Genomic DNA, 24,923 nt, shown 5'->3' on the forward strand with positions numbered 1-24,923 from the left:
TTGAAGAACATGGTGGGTTTGACTGTGGCTGGTGACAGAGGTCTCTGTGTGTCAGTGGCATCTACAAAGCAGCCCAATCTAAGTATTTTGTTATAACAGCACATACAGACTAGGACACCTTCCTTGACCAAACTTTAATTGGGCTCATCTGAGCATTCTGCTTAACCAGGGCATGACGTTGGTCTGCCATTAGGCAAGAATCCTGCTAAGTTATTTTAGGGAGAATCTCCCCACCTTTTATATCTAGTCACCTTTGATATTAGATCAAGTTTCTTATTCCCCACCCTTGATGTCTAAGTCCTTGGCTTCCCTTTACCAAGAATCCTGTTAGACAATTTTAGCAAGAATCCCCCTACCCTTGATATCTCCTTTTGTTAATTCTCTATCCACTGACCTTTTTATTCTTCTCATTGGCAATACATCTATAGCTATTTTTGCTGAATTTGGAGTTGAGTGCAATCTCTCTCCCCTCTTGTAATAGTCTTGAATAAAGTCTTCCTTACCATTTCAATAAGTGTCAGAATAATTTCTCTGTTATCCACAGCTTTATTAAGGTATAAGTGACAAATAAATATTGTGTATATCCAAGGTATACACTGTGATGATTTGATATATGTATACAGTGTGAAATATTTACCAGAATCAAGTTAATTACAACCTCATCACCTCACATAGTTGCCATTTTGTGTGTGTATGTGTGGTAAAGGCACTTAAGATCTACTCTCTTAGCAAATTTCAAGTATACAATAATTATTATTGACTATAATCACTATGACTACCAACAGAAGGACATACTGCTTGCCCTGGCTGTCTCTTTCCCCATCCTCCAAGCTCTTGGAATAACATTACTGTCAAAAAGTTGTGGGCAAAATGCAGATGTTTATATGTACACAGCTTTATTTGAGATTAAATTTAGGAGTTAAAATTTTAGAACGTAAGACATGATGTATTTTAACCATAATAAGTAAGATCTTGAAATAAGAGGAAGGACACAAAATATACCATTTCTACATCATTATCATTTGAAATATTACTATTCTTGGCATTCTCATGCCAAAGTATCCCCAACCCTAGCCAATGGTATATTTGCTATCCTGGGTTTTTTGACATTATTTGTAGAGTACTGGGCTGGCAGTCAAAGCTCCCCCCACGGTGGATCAAGACCACATTTTCAGTCCTGTTTTCCAAGAACTCTGTGCTCTTGGCAAACGGCACCATTTTCTGCTGCCTCAAAAGACTCCTTCATTTTCCACAATCCTTTAACATGCTAGGGTTGAATTTTCACAGGACTTGGCCTTGGCACACACATGATGTCACCACATCCTCAGATCAAACCCATTGATACCTACTTTTAGAGGAGAAGAAAACAAGTCTTGGGGAGGGTGTCTTGCCAGCCTTGTCTTTGGTAAAGAAACAGATTGCTGGAGATTAGAGAAGGGTGGAGGAATAAAGTTGTTTTGGTATTAAATGACAAAATGAATATAAATATTGAATACATATTCAAGTTACATAAATGGTGTTTATTATTATGAAGTCTCATTAGCAGCATTGGCATAAATTTGCCCCTCCAGCACTATTTCCAGATTCCTTTCCCCTACCCCTATCTATTTTGTGGAGGGAAGATGTGAGGAGGGAAAAGAGGAGAGGGTGAGTATGTGGTGCCTACCCTGGGGAGGAGAGTTCTGTACTTGGGTGGTAGCTACAAAGTTGGATGTAGTGAAAAAGTGAGCCACTTTTCCCCATGCAGATTCCCTTGCTTGGCACGTAGTAGGCACATAACACACGTTTATTTCCAATTGACAGTTGTCTTTATTGATTGTGATTACATTTTTTCCCTTCTGTTGCAGAAGACCTCACTGCTGATAGCACCATTTTCAAATTTATGGAAGCTTATGTGAGTTGGATAGGAACATTTCCTACATATAATGTTGACTCTTCCATTTGTTTCCCATTTAGTATTTCTCAATTGATATTAGTTTATGTTTTTGTTGATTAGAAAAACAATTTTATTCTCTGCAGAATATACTGAAAATGTTTTTACTTCCTCTTTGAAACCACTTATTATTTCTTCAGCCACTCTGATTTCTTGTCTCTTGGTTCTTTTTGAGCAGATTTTTAGTCCCCTTTTGATGGTCTCATATAGTAAGTGTGTTCATTTTGCTCATTCAATTTTACCTGTAAACTATGCTAGGGCCTTCACAAAAGCTGATTGAGTAATACATGAAGAAGCATAGACATGTGGTATATGCTGTGGGCAGAATAAAACAAGGGGGCATAGAATGGCAACTTCCTACATTGCTTCCACTAGTATCTGTAGTGGTATATATCTGCCTTTTGAAGGGAGCAATTTGTTTGAAAATCTCTTATGAGTTATCTGCTGTTGCATAACAACTTACCCCCGAACTTAGCTGCTTAAAATAATAATTTTTTATTACCTCATATATTTCTGAGTGTCAGGAATCTAGGAGTGGTTAAGTTGGGTGTTTTGGGCTTCAGGTCTCTCATGAGGTTGCAATTAAGAGGTCAGCTGAGGCTGAGTGTGGCGGCTCATACCTGTAATCCCGGCACTTTGGGAGGCTGAGGCGGGTGGATCATGAGGTCAGGAGTTCAAGACCAGCCTGGCCAAGATGGTGAAACCCCATCTCTACTAAAACTACAAAAATTAGCCAGGCATGGTGGCAGGCACCTATAATCCCAGCTACTCAGGAGGCTGAGGGAGAATAATCGCTTGAACCTGGGTGGCAGAAGTTGCAGTGAGCCAAGATTGCACCACTGCACTCCAGCCTGGGCTCAAAAAAAAAAGAAAAAGAGGTAGGCCGAAACTGAAGTCATTTGAAGGTTTGGAGTTAAAGGATCCACTTCCAAGACAGCGCACAGAGATGTTTGCAAGATGCTTCAGTTCCTCACCATGTAGCTCTCTTTACAGAGTTGCTTGAGTGTACTCATGATATGGCTGCTGGCTTCCTCCAGAGGGAATGATCTGAAAGAGAGAGAGAGAAAGGAGAAAGCTGTGATGTCTTTTATGATCTAGTTACACACTGTTGTTTTTGCCAAATTCTATTAGTTGGAAGCATGTCACTAACTCCAACCCACACTTAAGGGGAAGGAGATTAGCGTACACTTTTAGAGGGAATAATATCAAATAATTTTGGACATCTTTTTAAAATCACCACAGTCCCCTTAATTTTACCTACCTATTACCTATTCATTCAACAAATATTTTCTGAACATGCCTACTTAGTGCTGGGTCCTATGCTAAATCCAAAGGATCCAGTGGTGACGAAATAACAGTAACATCGACTAAACCCTGACAAGGTTTCTCTTGATGTCTACAGAGCAGAGTGGGAGGTGAAGAGATGGTCAGACAACAATCTGATAATGAAACAAACACATGTGAAGAGAAGATGCTTAGATTATGGTGGCCCTGAATTGGAAAAGGCTGTCTGGGGGCTCGGCTGCCCACCCAGCATTCAGTGTCTACTACCTCCTGTCTGTCATGCTTGTGTCTGGTTTTTTCAAGTTTTAATATTTTTTAATTCTTAGTTTTTGTGGATACATAGTAGGTGTATATATTAATGGGTTACATGAGATGTTTTGATACAGGCATGCAATATGTAATAATCACATCATGGAGAATGGGGTACCCATCACATCAAGCATTCATCCTTTGTGTTACAAACGATACAGTTCGACTCTTAGTTATTATTAAAATGTACAATTAAATTATTTTTGGCTATAGTCACCCTGTTGTGCTAGCAAATACTAGGTCTTATTCATTCTTTTTAACTATTTTATCATGCCTCTTAACCATTCCCACTTCCTCCCCACCACACACTATCCTTCCCAGCCTCTGGTAACCATCCTTCTACTCTATCTGCATGAGCTTAATTGTTTTAATTTTTAGCTCCCACAAATAGTGAGAACATGCAATATTTGTTTTTCTGTGCCTGGCTTATTTCATTTAACATAATCACCTCCAGGTCCATCCATGTTGTTGCAAAAGACAGGATCTCATTCTTTTTTATGGCTGAAGAGTATGCCATTGTGTATAAGTACCACATTTTCTTTATCCACTCATCTGTTGGTAGACCCTTAGGTTGCTTCCAAATCTTAGCTATTATAAATAGTACTGCAATAAACATGGGAGTGCAAATATATGTTCAGTATACTGATTTTCTTCCTTTTGATTATGTGCCCAGAAGTGGGATTGCTAGATCGCAAAGTAGCTCTATTTTTACTTTTGTGAGGGAATCTCCAAACTATTCTCCATAGTGGTTGTATTAATTTACATTCCCACCGACAGTGTACAAGGGTTCCCTTTTCTCCACATCCTTGCCAGCATTTGTTATTGCCTGTCTTTTGGTTAAAAATCAGTTTAACTGGGGTATAACTGGGGTAAGATGGTATCTCATTGCAGGTTTTTTTTTTTTGTTGTTGTTGTTTTGTTTATTATTTATTTATTTATTTATTTTTTATTTTTTGAGATGAAGCCTCACTCTGTTGCCCAAGCTGGAGTACAGTGGAGTGATCTCGGCTCACTGCAACCTCCACCTCCCGGGTTAAAATGATTCTTCTACCTCAGCCTCCCAAGTAGCTGGGACTACAGGCATGTGCCACCATGCCCAGCTAATTTTTGTAGTTTTAGTAGAGACAGGGTTTCACTATGTTGGCCAGGTTGGTCTTGAACTTCTGACCTCGTGATCCGCCCGCCTCGGCCTCCCACCAAAGTACTGGGATTACAGGCAAGAGCCACCGCATCTGGCCGTTTTTGTTTTGTTTTGTTTTTGTTTTTGTTTTTTTTTAAATTATTATTATACTTTAAGTTCTAGGGTACATGTGCATAACGTGCAGGTTTGTTACATATGTATACTTGTGCCATGTTGCTGTGCTGCACCCATCAACTCATCAGCATCCATCAACTCGTCATTTACATCAGGTATAGCTCCCAATGCAATCCCTCCCCCCGCCCCCCTCCCCATGATAGGCCCCGGTGTGTGATGTTCCCCTTCCCGAGTCCAAATGATCTCATTGTTCAGTTCCCACCTATGAGTGAGAACATGCGGTGTTTGGTTTTCTGTTCTTGTGATAGTTTGCTAAGAATGATGGTTTCCAGCTGCATCCATGTCCCTACAAAGGACACAAACTCATCCTTTTTTATGGCTGCATAGTATTCCATGGTGTATTTGTGCCACATTTTCTTAATCCAGTCTGTTGCTGATGGACATTTGGGTTGATTCCAAGTCTTTGCTATTGTGAATAGTGCCGCAATAAACATACGTGTGCATGTGTCTTTATAGCAGCATGATTTATAATCCTTTGGGTATATAACCAGTAATGGGATGGCTGGGTCATATGGTACATCTAGTTCTAGATCCTTGAGGAATCGCCATACTGTTTTCCATAATGGTTGAACTAGTTTACAATCCCACCAACAGTGTAAAAGTGTTCCTATTTCTCCACATCCTCTCCAGCACCTGTTGTTTCCTGACTTTTTAATGATCGCCATTCTCACTGGTGTGAGATGGTATCTCATTGTGGTTTTGATTTGCATTTCTCTGATGGCCAGTGATGATGAGCATTTTTTCATGTGTCTGTTGGCTGTATGAATGTCTTCTTTTGAGAAATGTCTGTTCATATCCTTTGCCCACTTTTTGATGGGGTTGTTTGTTTTTTTCTTGTAAATTTGTTTGAGTTCTTTGTAGGTTCTGGATATTAGCCCTTTGTCAGATGAGTAGATGTCAAAAATTTTCTCCCATTCTGTAGGTTGCCTGTTCACTCTGATGGTAGTTTCTTTTGCTGTGTAGAAGCTCTTTAGTTTAATGAGATCCCATTTGTCAATTTTGGCTTTTGTTGCCGTTGCTTTTGGTGTGAAATAAAAGAGGACACAAACAAATGGAAGAACATACCATGCTCAGGGATAGGAAGAATCAATATCGTGAAAATGGCCATACTGCCCAAGGTTATTTATAGATTCAATGCCATCCCCATCAAGCTACCAATGACTTTCTTCACAGAATTGGAAAAAACTGCTTTAAAGTTCATATGGAACCAAAAAAGAGCCCGCATCTCCAAGACAATCCTAAGTCAAAAGAACAAAGCTGGAGGCATCATGCTACCTGACTTCAAACTATACTACAAGGCTACAGTAACCAAAACAGCATGGTACTGGTACCAAAACAGAGATATAGACCAATGGAACAGAACAGAGTCCTCAGAAATAATACCACACATCTACAGCCATCTGATCTTTGACAAATATGAGAGAAACAAGAAATGGGGAAAGGATTCCCTATTTAATAAATGGTGCTGGGAAAATTGGCTAGCCATAAGTAGAAAGCTGAAACTGGATCCTTTCCTTACTCCTTATACGAAAATTAATTCAAGATGGATTAGAGACTTAAATGTTAGACCTTATACCATAAAAACCCTAGAGGAAAACCTAGGTAGTACCATTCAGGACATAGGCATGGGCAAAGACTTCATGTCTAAAACACCAAAAGCAATGGCAACAAAAGCCATAATTGACAAATGGGATCTAATTGTTTTGTTTTTTTTTTACAGAGTCTTACTCTGTCACCCAGGCTGGAGTGCAGTGGTGTGATCTTGGCTCACTACAACCTCCCCCTGCCAGGTTCAAGCAATTCTTGTGCCTCACCCACGCAGCTGGGATTACAGGCGCGCACCATCACACTAGCGAATTTCTGTATTTTTAGTAGAGACGGGGTTTCACCATGTTGGCCAGGCTAGTCTGGAACTCCTGACCTCAAGTGATCCTCCTGCCTCAGTCTCCCGAAGTGCTGGGATTACAGGCATAAGCCACTTCGCCTGGGTCAAACCACCATTATAACTTTCTTGTACTTTGATATTGGTATCTTCTCTAGGTTTCAGAAGTTCTCTGTCATTATCTGTTTGAATAAACTTTCTACCCCATCTCTTTTTCTACCTCCTCTTTAAGGCCAATAACAGATTTGCTCTTTTGAGACTATTTTCTAGATCCTGTAGTTGTGCTTCATTTATTTAAATTCTTTTTTCTTTTGTCTCCTCTGACTGTATTTTCAAATACCCTGTCTTCAAGCTCACTAATCCTTTCTTCTTCATCATCCATTCTGCTATTAAAGGACTCTGATGTATTCTTCAGTATGCCAATTGCATTTTTTCAGCTCCAGAATTTCTGCTTGATTCTTTTAAATTATTTCCATTTATTTGTTACATTTATCTGGTACAATTCTGCATTCCTTCTCTTTGTTATCTTGAATTTCTTTGAATTTCCTCAATACAGCTATTTTGAATTCTCTGTCTGAAAGACAACATGTCTCTTTTCCTCCAGGATTGGTACCTGGTGCCTTATTTATTTTGTACGGTGAGGTCATGTTTCCCTAGATGGTCTTGATGCTTGTGGATGTTCATCTGTGACTGGGCATTGAAGAACTAGGTATTTATTGTATTATTTACGGTCTGGGCTTATTTGTACCTGTCCTTCTTGGGAAGGCTTTCCAGGTATTCAAAAGGACTTGGATGTTGTGATCTAAGCTGTATGCATTAGGGGACACCCTAAGCCCAGTAACACTAGGGCTTCTGCAGACCCATAGAGGTACTACCTTGGTGGTCTTGGATAAGATCTGGAAGAGTTCTCTGGATTACCAGGAAGAGACTCTTTTTCTCTTCCTTTACTTTCTCTGAAACAAACAGAGTCTCTTTCTTTCTCTCTCTCTTTGTGCTGAGCCTCCTGGAGCTGGGGGTTAAGTGACAAAAGTACACCTGTGGCCAGCACCACTGATAATTTTCTGGGTCAAACCTGAAGCTAGCACAGCACTGGGTCTTGCCCAAGGCCCTCTGTAACCACTACCTGGCTACCACCTATGTTTGCTCAAAGCCCTAGGGCTCTACAACTGGCAAAGCCAGTTAAACTTGTGTCTTTCTTCCCTCCCCTTCCCACAGGCACATAAGCCTCACTCTGTAGTCACTGCCACCACAGGCCCATGGGGAAGTACTTCCAGATTACCATCAATATTCACTTAAGGCCCAAGGGCTGTTCAGTCAGCTTGTAGTGAGGGCTTCCATACCTGAGACTCATCCTTCAGGGCAGTGAACTCCCCTCTGGCCCAGGGCAGGTCCAGAAATGCTGTCTATGAGCCAAGGCCTGGAATCAGGGACCCCAAGAACCCACTTAGTGCTCTACTTCCAAGGACCAAGCTCATACCTAAGGTGCAAGAGAAAGTTCTCTTTATTTTCCCTCTGCTTTTCTTAAACAGAAGCAGTTTTTCACCACAGCCACCACAGCTGGGAATGTGCTGGATCTCTCCTGAAACCAGCACATCTCAGAACCCAAGGCCCATAGTGTACTTTCTGGATATTGTTGCTGGTTATTCAGCGCTCCAGGGCTCTTCAGTCAGCAGGTGATGGGTTCTGCCAGGACAGGGTCTTTCCCTTTAAGGGAGTGGGGTCCCTTCTGGCCCACAGTGTGTCTAGAAATGTCATTTGGGAGCTAAGGCTCGGAATAGGGGCCTCACAACTCTGCCCAGGACCCTATCCTACTGTGTCAGAGCTGGTATCCAATATACAAGACAGTCTTCTTTACTCTTCCCTCTCCTTTACAGAAATGGAAGGAAGTGTCTCTTTTAAAGCTGTGAGCTGCGCTGCCTGGGGTTGGAGGTGGGGTGGCATAAGCATTCACTGAGCCTCCCTGGCTTGTGTCTCAATAGATCACGGGACCCTCAGTCTTCTGGCTCTGGGCCCAGTTCAGCACTAGGACATGCCTAGGAATTGCAGTCCTTATGGCCTAGACTACCTTTCAAGTTTATTTAGGGCCCCAGAACACTTTAGCCTGTGGTGACAAGGCTTGTCAGAACTCAAGTTCTGACCACCTCTGGCTAGGGATGGTCTAAACGCTCCCTCTATGGGCAGACATCAACTGAGTTCAGCCTGGTTTTGCTTTCTGCTATGACAGGGCATCACTGAGTTCAATGCTAAGTCTCAAGATCGCTGCATTCTCCTTCTCCCAAGCACATGAATTTTTTCTCCATGTCATATGGCTGCTGCCAGGGGATGGGGGAAAGGTGCCATCAGCAATTCATGATGATCTTTCCTACCCTCTTTAGTGCCTCTTTCAGTGATATGAAGTTAAAACCAGGTACTGTGAGTGCTCACCTGATTTTTAGTTCTTTTGAAGATGCTTTTTTGTAAATAGTTGATAAATTTGGTGTTCCTGTTGGGGAGATAATCACTGGAGGCTTCTATTCAGCCATCTTGCCTTGTCCTTCTCCATGTATGTTTTTTTGATAGGTGAAGACACAAGACCAAAATGTGCTTCCCAGAGAGCATGAATGAATACAATATTTACTCCATACACTGATCTAGAAAGTCCAAAGAATGAAAGGAAATCCTACCAATTCATTTAAAAAGAATGTAATGTTTTTTCTTTCAACTCTGTGTCAACCTAAAATAACCAAAAAGTTCACAATATAGTTTGGAAGTTTATTCAAGCGAAAAGGTTGAGGACAGCCTGCCCAGGAAGCACAGATTTCAAAGAATGCAAGTCAGTGTTCCAAAGAGTAGAAGTTCAAGATCATTTATATAGATAAGGTTCGGGGAAGTTTAGCAGAATTTCAGTGTCTTTCTATGGAAGCCTTAATGTATAATTACAATGATACAATTGGTCGAGGTGGTCTTTTTATTTCAGGAAAGGTTTATTTAACATTCCACACTGAAGATATAACGGTCATGGGATAACCGTTTGGGGGTGTTATCCGATCTGAGTTAGATGCAGGACAAGAAAGGAGGCAATTGATCTATAACAAAGATCAGTGATTGGAAGCAGGAAGTCTAGTCTCTGATCTTCCCTAGTTATTTACAGAACAAGAACAATGAGGAAGAGAGTTAATCTGTAATCTAAGAAGCAGAAGTTATAAATACATGCTACATGACTCAGATCACAGTTACATCTCTCTCAAGCCTTTAAATGTCTTGGGGCTTCCAACAGCTTTTATATTTTATTTTCACACCTTGTCCCATCAGAACAACTCATTATATCATGCAGAAATAGTGTTATCACATAATGTGCAAAATATTGTTTATTTTCCTTTTTGCTGTTAAATTTCCAGAGGTTCTCCATGACATGGTTGGGCTAGTTTTTTATTTTTATTTTTATTTTTTATTTTTTTTTTTTGAGACAGAGTTTCACTCTGTCACCTAGGCTGGAGTGCAGTGGTGCAATCTCAGCTCACTGCAATCTCTGTCTCCCGAGTTCAAGCGATTCTCCTCCCTCAGCTTCTTGAGTAGCTGGGATTACAGGCGTGCACCACCATACCTGGCTAATTTTTGTATTTTTAGTAGAGATGGGGTTTTGCTATGTTGGCCAGACTGGTCTCGAGCTCCTGACCTTAAGGAATCTACCCCCCTCGGCCTCCCAAAGTGCTGGGATTATAGGTATGAGTCACCACACCCAGCTGGGCTGTTTGTTTTATTATGATTCTTTTTTTTTTTTTTTTTTTTCCAGAAAGCAGGTAGTAGGGAGGGAGAGAACTTACACTAAATGAGCAACTACAACACACCAGTTACTATATAGGTTTTCTTATCTAATTCTCATTACCAGCCTGAAAATAAAGTACTATTCTCACCATTTTACAGATGAGGAGATGAACGGTTAGAAAGGTTAGATAGTTTTTTTTAGGATCACTCAACTAGTGAGTAGAACAGGAAGGACTCAAATCCAGGCTTGTTTAACTGTGGTGTTTATTATGGTGCTTCATTTTGAGATGGTGTGCTTTCAAGATTCAGGGTTGCATTGATTTGAGCTTGCTAAGTCATAGAGTTCTTTTTTGATTCAATGCCAGAATGAATATAAATCTTTACCGTATTTTCATGACACAAAAATAGTATTTGTTATTATGAAGGGCCACTAACATTAATACTCTGAACTCCATGGCTCTAAGCCCCTAATTGCTCAGTTTCAGTAAATTTGATGTTCTATAGACCTATGCTTCTCAAACTGAAATGTGTAACAGATCACCTGGGGTATGTGGTTAAAATGTGGGCTCTTATCCAATAGGTCTTGGGTGGGGCCTAAGCTGCATGTCTAATAAGCTTTCACGTGGTGTTGATACTGCTTGTCTTCATATCATAGTTTGAGTAGCAAGACTGTGGAGTAGCAAGACTTAAATACTCTTGGAATTTCCGGGGTGCTTCTAGCAGTCTAAGAATTTGTAGTCACCGACAAGGAAGGCTAGCTGAGCTAGAACTCTGAGGCTTCTGGTCACATCTGTTTTACAGGGGTTCTCCTCTACACCAGAACTCTGCTTGTGGTACCACTTCTATCTCCTGTATATGAGTAGATTTGGAAATCTGTTATGCCAGGTATTACTGGATCTGCATGCTATTGCAGTCCCTCGATGTTAGTTGTAAGAAGATATGAGCAATGGCAGCCTAGAAGAGGGTGAATCAGAGAGGCAAGTACGATAGGCATCTGCTGTTTGATAGGGAGGAGAGAGAGGGAGCCTGGACCATGAAGAGCTTTAGAAAGTTTAAACTTGCCGGGCGCGGTGGCTCAAGCCTGTAATCCCAGCACTTTGGGAGGCCGAGACGGGCGGATCACGAGGTCAGGAGATCGAGACCATCCTGGCTAACACGGTGAAACCCCGTCTCTACTAAAAAATACAAAAAACTAGCCGAGTGAGGTGGCGGGCGCCTGTAGTCCCAGCTACTCGGGAGGCTGAGGCAGGAGAATGGCGTGAACCCGGGAGGCGGAGCTTGCAGGGAGCTGAGATCCGGCCACTGCACTCCAGCCTGGGCAACAGAGCGAGACTCCGTCTCAAATAAAAAAAAAAAGAAAGTTTAAACTTCCCTATATATCTCTGTAAGCCAGATGCTAAGTAAGATTTTAGAGATATAGCATCTTCACCCTCAAGAAAATTTCAGCCTGGAGGGGAAGACTGACAAGTAATCTACAGAACATAGTGATGGTTGTAAGTTTAGGGCATTATCAGAGCCTAGAGCAGAGCCATTTAACCCACACTTGGGATGGGGTGGGGAAGGAGCAGGGCAGTGGTGTGTTGGAAAATGTTTAACAATCAGTTCTCTGAAAAAAAAATGGAAGCTCTGATCTGTAGTGTTTGTTGACTTCCATGGTGTAAATACTTCCATCATGGCCAATTCCTTTTTATTTTTTATATTTTTTTGAGACGGAGTCTCACTCTGTTGCTCAGGCTGGAGTACAGTAGTGCAATCTCGGCTCACTGCAAGCTCTGCCTCCGGGGTTCATACCATTCTCCTGCCTCAGCCTCCCGAGTATCTGGGACTACAGGTGCCCGCCACCACGCCCGGCTATTTTTTGTTTGTTTGTTTCTTTTCTTCTTCTTCTTTTTTTTTTTTTAGTAGAGATGGAGTTTCACCATATTAGCTAGGATGGTCTCAATCTCCTGACCTCGTGATCCGCCCACCTCGGCCTCCCAAAGTGCTGGGATTACAGGCATGAGCCACCATGCCCTGTTCATCATGGCCAATTTCAATGTGCTATATTGATGCAACTGAACAAAGAATGGGGAAGAGTTGTTCATAATTGGCTCTTGTAAGTCAGGCCAAGCTGACTCTAGCACACCATTGAGGTAGCGAATCCTTCCCAAAGTAAATGTCTTTGTCAATTCGGGCTGTCATAACAAAGTACCATAGACTGGGTGGCTTGTAAACAACAAGAGTTTATTCCTCACCTTTCTGGAGTCTAAGATCAGGGTGCCAGCATGGCTGGACTCTGGTGAGGGCCCTCTTCCCAGGGTTGCAGACTACTAACTTTTCACTGTACTCTCACATGGTAGAAAGAGGGCAAACTAGCTTTCTGGCCTCTTCTTATAAGGGCATTAATTCCATTAATGAGGGCTCCATGCTTATTACCTAATTACCTCCCAAAGGCCCTACCTCCTAATATTATCACATTGGGCATTGGGATTTCAACATGTGGATTTTTTGAGGGAAGGAGGGATATATTTAGTCCATTGCAATGGGTAAGAAGAGATTTGAAGGATAAGCAGAAGTTAGCCCATCAAATGTAGAGGACAAATGAGAGGATTCCAGGTAGAAGGAATGGCAGGTACAAATGACCCAAGGTAATAGGAAACATGGTGCTTTGGCAGTAAGTTATGAATTAGAGTGGAAGTGGACAGTCCTAAGTCTCCAAGTAGGCAAACATTTAATTACAGAACACATTTAATTATACTCTCTTTTCTGATCCCGTTATTAAGCTTTTGCCAAATCATTTCCATCAAACTAGACCAATGCTGCATTTATGTCTGTGATGAGCTTAAATCTTAGTAAGGACATTAATTGAATCTATTTGTATTTTCTTTCAAGTTATTAAGCAAAGCATGTTATTAGATACTCCACAAAGAGCATATTTGTAGTAATGACACAATTTTAGATTATTACCACTAAATTCTTTTAAAGATAATTTATAATCTACTTAAGAATTACACAACTATCACAATGTGCATCTTAACAAAGGCACAAAAAGATAATGCTCCTCCATGGTTTATTATGATTTTGTGTATAAAAAGAAGATATATGAATATGAATGCTTTTTTTTTCAACTTTTATTTTAGGTTCGGGGGTACATGTGCAGATTTGTCACATGGGTAAATTATATGTTGCTGAGGTTTGGTGTATAAATTGTCTCATCTCCCAGATTGTGAGCATAGTACTTCATGGGTAGTTTTTCAACCCTCTCCCCCCTCCAGCCTCCCATCTAGTAGTCCCCAGTGTCTGTTGTTTTCATCTTTATGTCCATGTGCACCCAATGTTTAGCTCCCACTTATAAGTCAAAATACGAGATATATGGTTTTCTGTTTCTGCATTAGTTTGCTTAGAATTATGGCCTCCAGCTACATTGGTGTTGCTGCAAAGAACATGATCTCATTCTTTTTTAATGGCTGTGTAGTATTCCATTGTGAATATGTACCACATTTTCTTTATCCAATCCACCATTGGTGGGCGGGTACCTGGGTTGATTCCATGTCTGCTATTGTAAATACTGCTGCAATGAACATATGGGTGTGTGTGTCTTTTTGGTAGAATAATTTATTTTCCTTTGGATATATACTCAGTAATGGGGTGCTGAGTTAAATGGTCGTTCAACTCTAGTTCTTTGAGAAATCTTTAAAGTGTTCTCTATAGTGGCTGAACTAATTTACATTCTCACCAACAGTGTATAAGTATTCCCTTTCCTCTGCAGCCTCATCAACACCTGTTTTTCTTTTTTTTTCTTTTTAACAAAAGCCATTTTGACTGGTATGAGATGGTATTTTATTGTGGTTTTCATTTGCATTTCTCTGATGACTAGTAATGATGAGCACTTCTTCATCTATTTGCTAGCCTCATAGGCGTCTTCTTTGGAGAAGTATCGTTCATGTCCTTTGCCCATTTTTAATGGTGTTGTTTTTTGATTGTTGAATTTTAAAGTACTATAGATATGTACTTCTTTTTATTGTGGACTTTTTCAAACATACATAAAAATAGAATGGTAATGAATTGCCATATTCTCACCAACCAACTTCAACAATTATAAACTCATAACTAATCTCATTTAATCCTCCTAAAGAGTTTCGACTTAAAAATCCATAACTTCAGTATTATTATTATTCATCAAACAATTAACAATATTCCCTAAAATTATTAAATCTTCATTTTGTGTTCTAATTTTCTTAATTGTCTGATTTTTCCTTTATAATTTGTTTAAAACAGGATTCAAAGTCCGTATATTGTATTTTATTGACTTTTTAAAAGTTTCTCTTAATTTGTTGGTTCTCTGTGTATTTTTATTTTAAAATTATTTTATTGTACTTTGAGGTGGGGATTTGCTATGTTGTCCAGACTGGTCTTGAACTTCTGGGCTCAAGTGATCCTTCTGCCTCAGCCTCCCAAGTAGCTGGAATTACAGGCATACACTACTACACCCAGCTTTATTTTAAAATTATTTCAACTTCTTTGTTGAAGAAAACAGATTGTTTAGCCTGTAAAATTTTCCACATTCTGGAATTTGCTGACTCCATCCCTGTGGTATTGATTAACATATTATTTTGTTTCCTATTTTCCTGTAAACTGGGAGATCTAGAGGCTTGTTTTGACTCAGGGTTGATTTTCTGGAAGGAATATTTCATAATTGTTGTTTGTATTTCTTTCAAGAATTACATACTACCTGACTGAAGCTCTTTTTTTTTTTTTTCTGAGATGTTAGTGGCCATCAATGGTCATAGCCTAGATTCATTATTTCCTTAGGGAATTGTAAGATGGTGATATTCAATTTCTGTAATTCCTTCTTCATTTATTAGTGAAAAAAAAAAAAGGCCTTGGTGCAGTGGCTCACTCCTGTAACCCCAGCACTTTTGGAGGCAGAGGTGGGCAGATCACCCGAGGCCAGGAGTTTAAGACCAGCCTGGCCAACATGGCAAAACCCCATCTCTACTAAAAATACAAAGTTAGCTGGGTGTGGTGGTGCATGTCTGTAATCCCAGCTACTCGGGAGGCTGAGGCAGAGAATCACTTGAACCTGGGAGGCGGAGGCTGCAGTGAGCCGAGATCGTGCCATTGCACCCTTGCCTGGGTGACAAAGCGAGACTGCGTCTCAAAGACAAACAAACAGAAACCCCCAAACCCCCTTTTTTTAGACGGAGTCTCACTCTGTTGCCCAGGCTGGAGCGCAGTGGTGCCATCTTGGCTCACTGAAACCTCTGCCTTCCGGTTTCAAGTGATTCTCCTGCCTCAGCCTCCTGAGTAGCTGGGACTACAGGTGTGCACCACCACACCCGGCTAATTTTTGTACTTTAGTAGAGACGGGGGTGCCATGTTGGCCAGGCTGGTATCGAACTCCTGACCTCAGGTGATCCACCAGCCTCAGCCTCCCAAAGTGTTGGGATTACAAGCATAAGCCACTGTGCCCGGCCTAAAAAACCTTCTATAAATGGAAAATTTATCTCAATAACTGGTCACTGTGAGGGGCAATTTGGATTCCCTTAGCATCATCCTTCAAAGGTGGCCAATAAAGATTTTTTTTGGTATTATTATGAATTCTTAGAGTTTTAACATATTCGATGTGTTTTGACTCATCAGTTCATTGCAGTTATTTTTAATGATGCTAAAATTTGCTGTTGCGATCATTTTCAAGTTGGCTCCTGAATGCTTTTGACACAACCCCAATAGCCTTTGATAGCTTTCTTGCTTGGTAACTAGTAAAATAACATAAATAAGTAATTTGAAATATTTATGACATATTAACTGTGAAATTGTGATTCTAAATTACCATTTCGTTATGCTTCATATAAAAGGAAATAAAAACTACCCTTGCATCCAACCTATGGAATGTTAAGTTGACATACAAGACAGTCAAAGCTTCCTTTAATTCAATATCCGCCCCCCCCACTTGTTTTTTTTTTGTTTTTTTTTTTGAGATGGAGTGCAATGGTGTGATCTCCACTCACTGCAACTCTGCCTCCTGGGTTCAAGCAATTCTCGTGTCTCAGCCTCCCGAGTAGCTGTGATTACAGGCGCCCGCCCCCATGCTTGGCTAATTTTTGTATTTTTAGTAGAGACGGGATTTCACCATGTTGGCCAGGCTGGTCTCGAACTCCTGACCTCAGATGATCTGCCCGCCCAGGCCTCCCAAAGTGCTGGGATTACAGGCGTAAGCCACCGTGCCCGGCTCAACATCCCACTAATTTCTAGCTTTACAGAAAAATAGGCAGCTAGTGCATGATTTCCTCTTCTAAACAAAGCATTGACACTTATCTAAATATAAATAAAATAAAATAAATAAAATAAAAATGGAATGGGGTAGAATCTCTTCCTTCTTAAAAATGTGTTCCTGTCGCTGTGGCACGTATGCACCATGGAATACTATGCAGCCATAAAAAAGGATGAGTTCGTGTCCTTTGTAGGGACATGGATGCAGCTGGAAACCATCATTCTCAGCAAACTATCGCAAGAACAGAAAACCAAACACCGCATGTTCTCACTCATAGGTGGGAACTGAACAATGAGATCACTTGGACTCGGGAAGGGGAACATCACACACCGGGGCCTATCACGGGAAGGGGGGAGGGGGGAGGGATTGCATTGGGAGTTATACCTGATGTAAATGACGAGTTGATCGGTGCTGACGAGTTGATGGGTGCAGCACGCCAACATGGCACAAGTATACATATGTGACAAACCTGCACGTTATCCACATGTACCCTAGAACTTAAAGTATAAAAAAAAAAAAAATGTGTTCCTGGAGCTACTAAAAAACTTGGATTTTCAAAGTGCTTGATAAAAACCATTCCCCCATATTGTAGAAGAAGTAAGTATTGGGACCCCTGATAATACTGAGTGTAAATATGCTGTTCAGACTTGGCTTCTTTTCATCCTGCTGCATCAGAGGCTGGATTCACCTTTTATGTTTTCCCTTTCTTGCCATCTTTAGTGTCTTGTTTAGCCACTCCAGTGAGTTTCCCTTTTGCCCTTCCTTTCCCTTATGTTTGTACTTTTTACTTAAGGTTTATGCTTTCACTTTGCCTTTTGTTTATGATTTAATTTTAACTTCTGCAGGAGCAGGCTTGAACTACTACCTTCAGATCTTCTCTTGGGCTCTTTATTGAGCACCTCTTTAGCTTAATTGACTTTCTTCTTATAAATCTTGGCAATGGCTGCAGTGGGGAGGGCAGGTGCTTGGGTGCCTGGGTGCCTGTGGGCCTTCATGAAGCTGGCCTACCTGTGTACTTCATTTCTTGCTTACATTTCCAGATGCTATCTATAATAGCTCTCTAGCTAAAATAGCTATAATAGCTCTATGCAGTTTATATCAAAGTCTTCTCTTTATGTGAGAAAGAAAGCAGGGTAGACCAGGATTAACATTTGTTGAAGTCCTTTTATGTGCCAGACATTCTTTGTTGATTTTCTCATTATATTCTCTTTTAGAGTCATGTAAAAGGTAAAATAAGGAGGACAAGAAAACATAATTTTTTAAAAAAGGAAATGGCATAGGGATTTTCTATTTTTTTTTTCTCAGCCCCAGAAGGTAATTACTCTTACAATGCAGAAGTATCACCAGATACTATCTGCACAGGTTTTCCCATTTTTTCCTACCACTGTGGTAAAGCAGGGGGATCTGTCACCTCCACTGAGGAGACTGTGGCTCATGAGAGGTGATAACATATAAAACTCTATCAGTCATTTATGGAGTGGAGCAGAGGTTCTCAAACTTCAGCATGTATCATCTGTAGGTGTATAAACACTAATTGCTGGGCCCTGCCCCTAGAGTTTCTGATTCAGACCATCTGGGTGAGACCCAAAGATATGCATTTCTAAGAAGTTCCCAGTAATGCTGATGCTACTGCTCTAGGGACCACAGTCTGAGAACCACTGATCTGGCTAATAGACAAACAAACAAATAAACAAAACAGCATTCATTCTTTAAAGGGTACACAGAGAATTGCACTGAGCTGAGAGGATTGGTGGAAGTACATGGCCTGGAGTCAAAGCAAAGGGGTCAGAGTTTGCAGTGTGCCCAGGCCCATGACATGGGCCATTCACTCAGGCAGGGGGTGACACTATATCATTCTCCTAAAATGTAAGGGAACCAGTCACTGGTCCTTAGAACAGCTCGTGTGGGCAATGGTGATTTCATCACATCTACCCTGGGGAGTCTGGTGGGTGAGGGATTAAGCTCCAGGCTCCTGGGATCTCCCTTGATCTTAGCTATTCAAGTTACTTATTATTAAATCCGTAATTCAGATCAGGGTATAGGAAGTTAGGAGATGTTAAGTAAATCAGGGAAACTGTCTTATAAATGTTTGCTTAGTAGTGAAACCTGGAATTACTCTAAAGCTTTTCCCATGGTGTCTGGAATCCACCAGGGCTCTAAGTACTCCAATCTGTCTGGGTAATTGATGCTGGGCAGGGTATGGCTTAATTTTTTAAAATAGTGAACTGTATTACTTTTAAATTATATTATTACTAAAAAATTTAAAACACAGTATATGGCAAAAAATCAGTAAAGCTTGTCTAAAATGATGACAGCAAATATTTGCAAACTATTAATATATGTGACTAATTCTTATGATACAGGAAGCCTTCCCAGTAGCCAATATAAAGACATGGACAAATGAGATAAACAGACTTTAAGATGATGATCTCAATGAGCCACGCCTCCTAGTGTTCATACACTTGCATAATCCCTATCCTTGAGGGTGGGCTGGTAGTTAGGAGAGGCTTAAATAGTGAAAACTGAAATTACTCCAAAGCTTTTCTGTTTGTGTCCTGAAGCCTCCAGGGCTCTGAATGCTCTAATTTCCCTGGGTGCTGGCACTTGATGCTCTCCAGGGTATTGCTCAATGTCTGTTATAATGAACTGTTTTATTTATTTATTTATACAATATAACATAACATTTACCATTTTAATCATTTTAAAGTGTACAGCTCAGTGGCATTAAGTACTCTCACATTGTTGTACAACCATCACCACTGTCCATCTCCAGAACTCTTCATTTTGAATAAAACTCTATACCCATTAAATTATAACTTCCTATTCTCTTTTTCCTCAGACCCTGGCAACAACCATCCTTTTCTCTCTCTCTATAAATTTGACTACTCCAGGTAGCTCATATAAGTGGAATCATACAGGTTTTGTCCATTTGTGTCTGGCTTCTTTCACTTAGCATAATGTCTTCTAAGTCAGCATGTAACAGACTTTCCTTCCTTTTGAAGGCTGAATAATATTCCATTGTATGGATATACTATCTTTTGTTTATCCATTCATCCATTCATGGACATTTGGTGGTTTCTACCTTTTGGCTATTCTGAGTAATGCTGTGAGCATGGGTGTGCAAATATATGTTCAAGTCTCTGTTTCACTTCTTTGGCTACATACCCAGAAGTGGAATTTCTAGATCATATGGTAATTCTATGCCTAATATTTTGAGGAACTGCCATACTATTTTCCACAGTGACTGCACCATTTTACATTCCTACAAGCGATACACAAGTATTCCAATTTCTCCACATCCTCACCAACACTTATTATTTTCTCTCTTTTTTTAAAATAGCCATCCTAATGGGTGTGATTTATTATTTATCTTTAAAGCTAAACTTTATTTTGTAATAATTTTAAATTTACAAAGCTGCATAATTTTAATTAACATTATTGAAAAATTTAAAACACTGTGTATAGCAGAAAAAAAGGTAAAAGTTATGTGAAAAGTAGAGAGAATAGGCCGGGCATGGTGGCTCACGCCTGTAATCCCAGCACTTTGGGAGGCCAAGGCAGGCAGATCACCTGAGGTCGGGAGTTCGAGATCAGCCTGACCAACATGGAGAAACCCCATCTCTACTAAAAATTCAAAAAATTATCCGGGCATGGTGGTGCATGCCTGTAATTCCAGCTACTCAGGAGGCTGAGGCAGGAGAATCGCTTGAACTCGGGAAGCGGAGGTTGCGGTGAGCCGAGATCGTGCCATTGCTCTCCAGCCTGGGCAACAGGAGCAAAACCCCGTCTCAAAAAAAAAAAAAAAAAAAGAAAAAGAAAGAAAAGTAGAGAGAATATTTGCAAACGAATGGGGCTTATATTTGTGATATGTTATGCAGACTTACTGACCAACAGTGGGTCAATGAGGTCAAAAGAAAATTCACTGAAAGAGCAATATTTATGTCAGTAAACATTAGCTAATGAAATGTCAATGAAAATCGGAGGTATCATATTAAGTGAAATAGGAAAATTGCAGAAGAACATGTATAATATGACTACAGTTTTGAAGAATATGTGTATTTTGTATATTTTATGTAAATATTTTTCTTTATATGTAGCTATACAGTAGTAAATTACATGTACATAAACATCTGGAGAACATGCACCTATTTTCAGTGAAAATATTTGGGTCAGGAAGTGAGAGTCAGGCAGATGAAACAGACAGGATAAATTTAATTTACACATATACCTTTTTGGCTTGTTTGAAATTTTGTAATCAGGAACATTTATTAAGATAAAAATTTGTAGGCCGGCACAGTGGTTCACGCCTGTAATTCCAGTACTTTGGGAAGCTGAAGCAGCAGATCACGAGGTCAGGAGATTGAGACCATCCTGGCCAACATGGTGAAATCTTGTCTCAACTAAAAATACAAAAATTAGCTGGGCATGGTGATGCATGCCTGTAATCCCAGCTATTCCGGAGGCTGAGGCAGGAGAATCGCTTGAACCAGGGTGTCAGAGGTTGCAGTGAGCCGAGATCGCACCACTGCATTCCAGCCTGGCGACAGAGTGAGACTCTGTCTCAAAAAAAAAAAAAAAAAAAAAAAAAAGATAAAAATTTGTAAAGAGCAAAAATATGTATCCCCAACTGAAAAAAATTAGATACACATATATTATGTCTTGGAAATATGTGTACAATATGCTGGTTTCTTGGGAAAAGAGCAGAGTAATTGATTTGGTGATGTATCTACTTACGTGTGTGTTGCTATGTCTCAAACTTCTTCACCCCAAATAATCACACACTTACACATGCAGCTTTCGCTTCAGCTCGGGCAGGAAGTGGATGTCTAGTTTTAGGGCTTAGAGACCACAGAAAGTCCTATATTCAGAGGATTGCTGACAGTGAGTGGTACATTCCAGAAAGATCTGGCTGATGCCAATAAGTCCAAGCCTCTCCCTCCTTTCCTCTTTCCCTTGCAAAGTCCTCTGTTCTGACTTTCATAATTGCAACTCTGATTCTAATCACCAGGTGGCATCTGTCTCCATTCTGTCTTTCTCCATCAAGGTTGGCTAATGTCCACACTGTAGAGCGCTCCCTGGAGAGAGCAGGTGGTTCAAGTCCTCAAATACCATACGCCTATAATGACTTCCAGAACCAGGCCACTTTACACACAGCTGCTCAGAACGGTTTCCCTGAAGTTAGCTCTAATACCGTCACACAAACACCCTCAGAGGCAATCCGCTACCCACCTAAGAGAACTATGCACTCTTTCCCAGCTGGCATGCAAGGCTCCTCATCCCATGGATTCAGACTACATTTCCGGCACTCTCTTGCAAGTGCTCTTGGCAAACTGTACCATGGCTGCTCTTTCAAGGGACTCTTGTATTTTTTGTGTGCCTCTCTCCATTAGGTTAGGGATCAATTTGCATAGACTTTGGCCTCTGCCCACACATGGTAACGTTAAATATTTAGATCAATTATTTGAGGAGGGATTTTTATCCTCATTTTAAAGAAGTGGAAACTGAATCTCAGGGAGAGTGAGAACCAGTCTTGTCTTTGGGAAAGACACTGGGATTATAGAAGTAAGAGACCCAGTGGTAGCTTGGTAGTGATAATGAACAGTATTATTTTGCTCTATAACAAAGAGGAATGGATAAAGTGCTCACTACAATTAAGTGCCTACTATGTGTGGTATTAATTTTATTTTTTTCTAGGATTTATTTATTTATTTATTTATTTAGAGGAGGTCTCACTCTGTCACCTAGGCTGGAGTGCAGTGATGTGATCTTGCTTCACTGCAACCTCCACCTCTCAGGCTCAAGTGATGGATCCTCCCACCTCAGCCTCCCGAGTAGCTGGGACCACAGGTGTGCGCCACCATGCCTGGTTAATTTTTCTTTTTTGTATTTTTGGCAGAGATAAGGTTTCACCATGTTGCCCAGGCTGGTCTCCAGCTCCTGAGCTCAAGCGATCCACCTGCCTCGGCCTCCCAATGTGCTGGGATTACAGGCGTGAGCCACTGCGCCCAGCCTATTTTTTCTAAGATTTAAATAATATGTGTTCAGGCTGGGTGCGGTGGCTCACGCCTGTAATCCCAACAATTTGGGAGGCAGAGGTGGGTGGACCACCTGAGGTCAGGAGTTCGAGACCAGCTTTGCCAACATGGTGAAGCCCCGTCTCTATGAAAAACACACAAAAAAATTAGCCAGGCATGGTGGCAGGTGCCTGTAATCCCAGCTATTTGGGAGGCTGGGGCAGGAGAATCACTTGAACCCGGGAGGTGGAAGTTGCAGTGAGCCGAGATAGCGCCATTGCATTCCAGCCTGGACAACAAGAGCAAAACTCTGTCTTAAATAAATAAATAAATTAAATAAATAGATAAATAAATAAAATGTGTTCATATTAGAACATTTAGAAAATATACTAAAACAGAGAGAGAATGGGAATGAACGCCCACAATACCACAACTAGAACAGCCCATCCCTTTCTAGGATTTGCTAACATCAAGTGGTAGGTTCAAGAATGTCAAGTTATACCTATAAAATAAATGAAGATAGGTCAAGAGAGGGTGAAAACGTTTCCAGTTTCCATCTTACTCTGACTCCAATACACACAACTCCAATTTTCCTGCATTGCGTCCCCTTTTAGATGATGGATTTCTAGATTTCTAGAGCTCAGGATATGGCTGTGTTTGGAATGGTGCACGTGTATTATGAAATGACGCATACATATGGGTACCAGTTTATAAATCTCTCTTGATGGAGATAAAATCCCTTTCTTTGTGCTAAAGGGCCAAGGTGTATGACCAACATCACTTGGTCTCCAAGGCAGTAATATATATAGAAAAACTCACAGGCTTTGGAATCACAGATGGAGTGTGGAATGCAAGCAAGGGATCTAATACTTATTTAGGAGTGTGCTATAGTCAGACAATGTGGTAAAATTTATACTAGGCTTGAGTAATGTCTAGGATGTATTTTTTATTCTCTAAGGTAACCACTACATGAATAGTAATAAAATCTATAATTAACAAGATAATGGGGAAAATTGAATTATAAAAAATCATTATGCAATTCAAAAGAGGGCAAGAGAAAAGAGAAAAAGCAATATACAACAGGAAGAACAAATGCAAAGCAAATAGTAAGATGGTAGATTTAAGCCCCAACATACCAAATATACCATCTATAATATATATTGTAGGTAAGCGCCAAACATTCCAGTTAAAACACAAAACTTGTCAGAATGGACTAAAAAATAACTATATGTTGCTTATAAGAGATCCACTTTTAATATGAAGCCACAGAAGGCTAAAAGTAAAAAGATGAAAAAGATATGCCATGCAAATATTAACAAAAAAGCTGATGTAGTTGTATTAATATCAGATAAAGTAGACTTTAAAGCAAGAAGTGGTAGTAAAGACAAAAAGGGACATTTCGTAATGATAAAAGAGTCAATTCAGCAGGAAGATCAAATAATTCTAAATTTGCATGCATCTAATAATACAGCTTTTAATAATATAACTCAACATTATGTTTGTGAGATTCATCCATTTGGTTACATGCGGCAGTAGTGTGTTCATTATTATAGCCACATGGTGTTTCATTGTACCAACTTTTCTCAGTATTGATAAAATAAGACAAAAATAAGTAAGAATATCAAATATTTGAATTGCACAAGTAATCTTAACATAACTGACAAATGTAGAACCCTGCATTCTAAAACTGCAGAATACAGTTTATTTTTAGGTACAAGGAACATCTACAAAATTTCACTACATGAAAGGCATAAAGTAAGTCTCAACAAACTGCAAAGGTTGAAGTAACACAGACTATATCCTTTAGCTATTGCAAAATTAAGCTACAACTTTAAAATTATTAATAATCATTAAGATTATTAAAATTATAAAATGTCTAGAAGAAAATATAATAGAAAATATTTGTGATCTTGTGTTTGGCAAACAATTTTTGGTAGGACACAAATAGGACAAACCATAAATGGTGAATAAATAAACTGGATGTACCCAAATAAAAACTACTGCCCTTTCTAAGGTGCTGTTAAGAAAATGAAAAGCTGAACTATAGACAGGGATGAAATATCTGTAACTTAACAAAGCTAATAAAGGACTTTATCCAGAATATGTAAAGAGCTCTCACAATTCGATATTAAGAAAACAAACAACTGGATTTTAGAAATACAGGTCAAAGATTAGAATAGCTGCATCTG

At 40.1% G+C, this 24,923-nt stretch overlaps 1 protein-coding gene across 2 annotated transcripts in view; it reads left to right on the forward strand.

Moving 5' to 3' along the window:
- Window positions 1-24,923, forward strand: part of TCEAL2 (transcription elongation factor A like 2) — a 647,988-nt gene that overhangs the window by 101,337 nt on the left and 521,728 nt on the right. The gene's annotated exons all lie outside the window — the stretch shown is intronic.

Source organism: Macaca thibetana, chromosome X (assembly GCF_024542745.1).
Source record: "Macaca thibetana thibetana isolate TM-01 chromosome X, ASM2454274v1, whole genome shotgun sequence".
Classification (NCBI taxonomy): Eukaryota; Metazoa; Chordata; class Mammalia; order Primates; family Cercopithecidae; genus Macaca; species Macaca thibetana.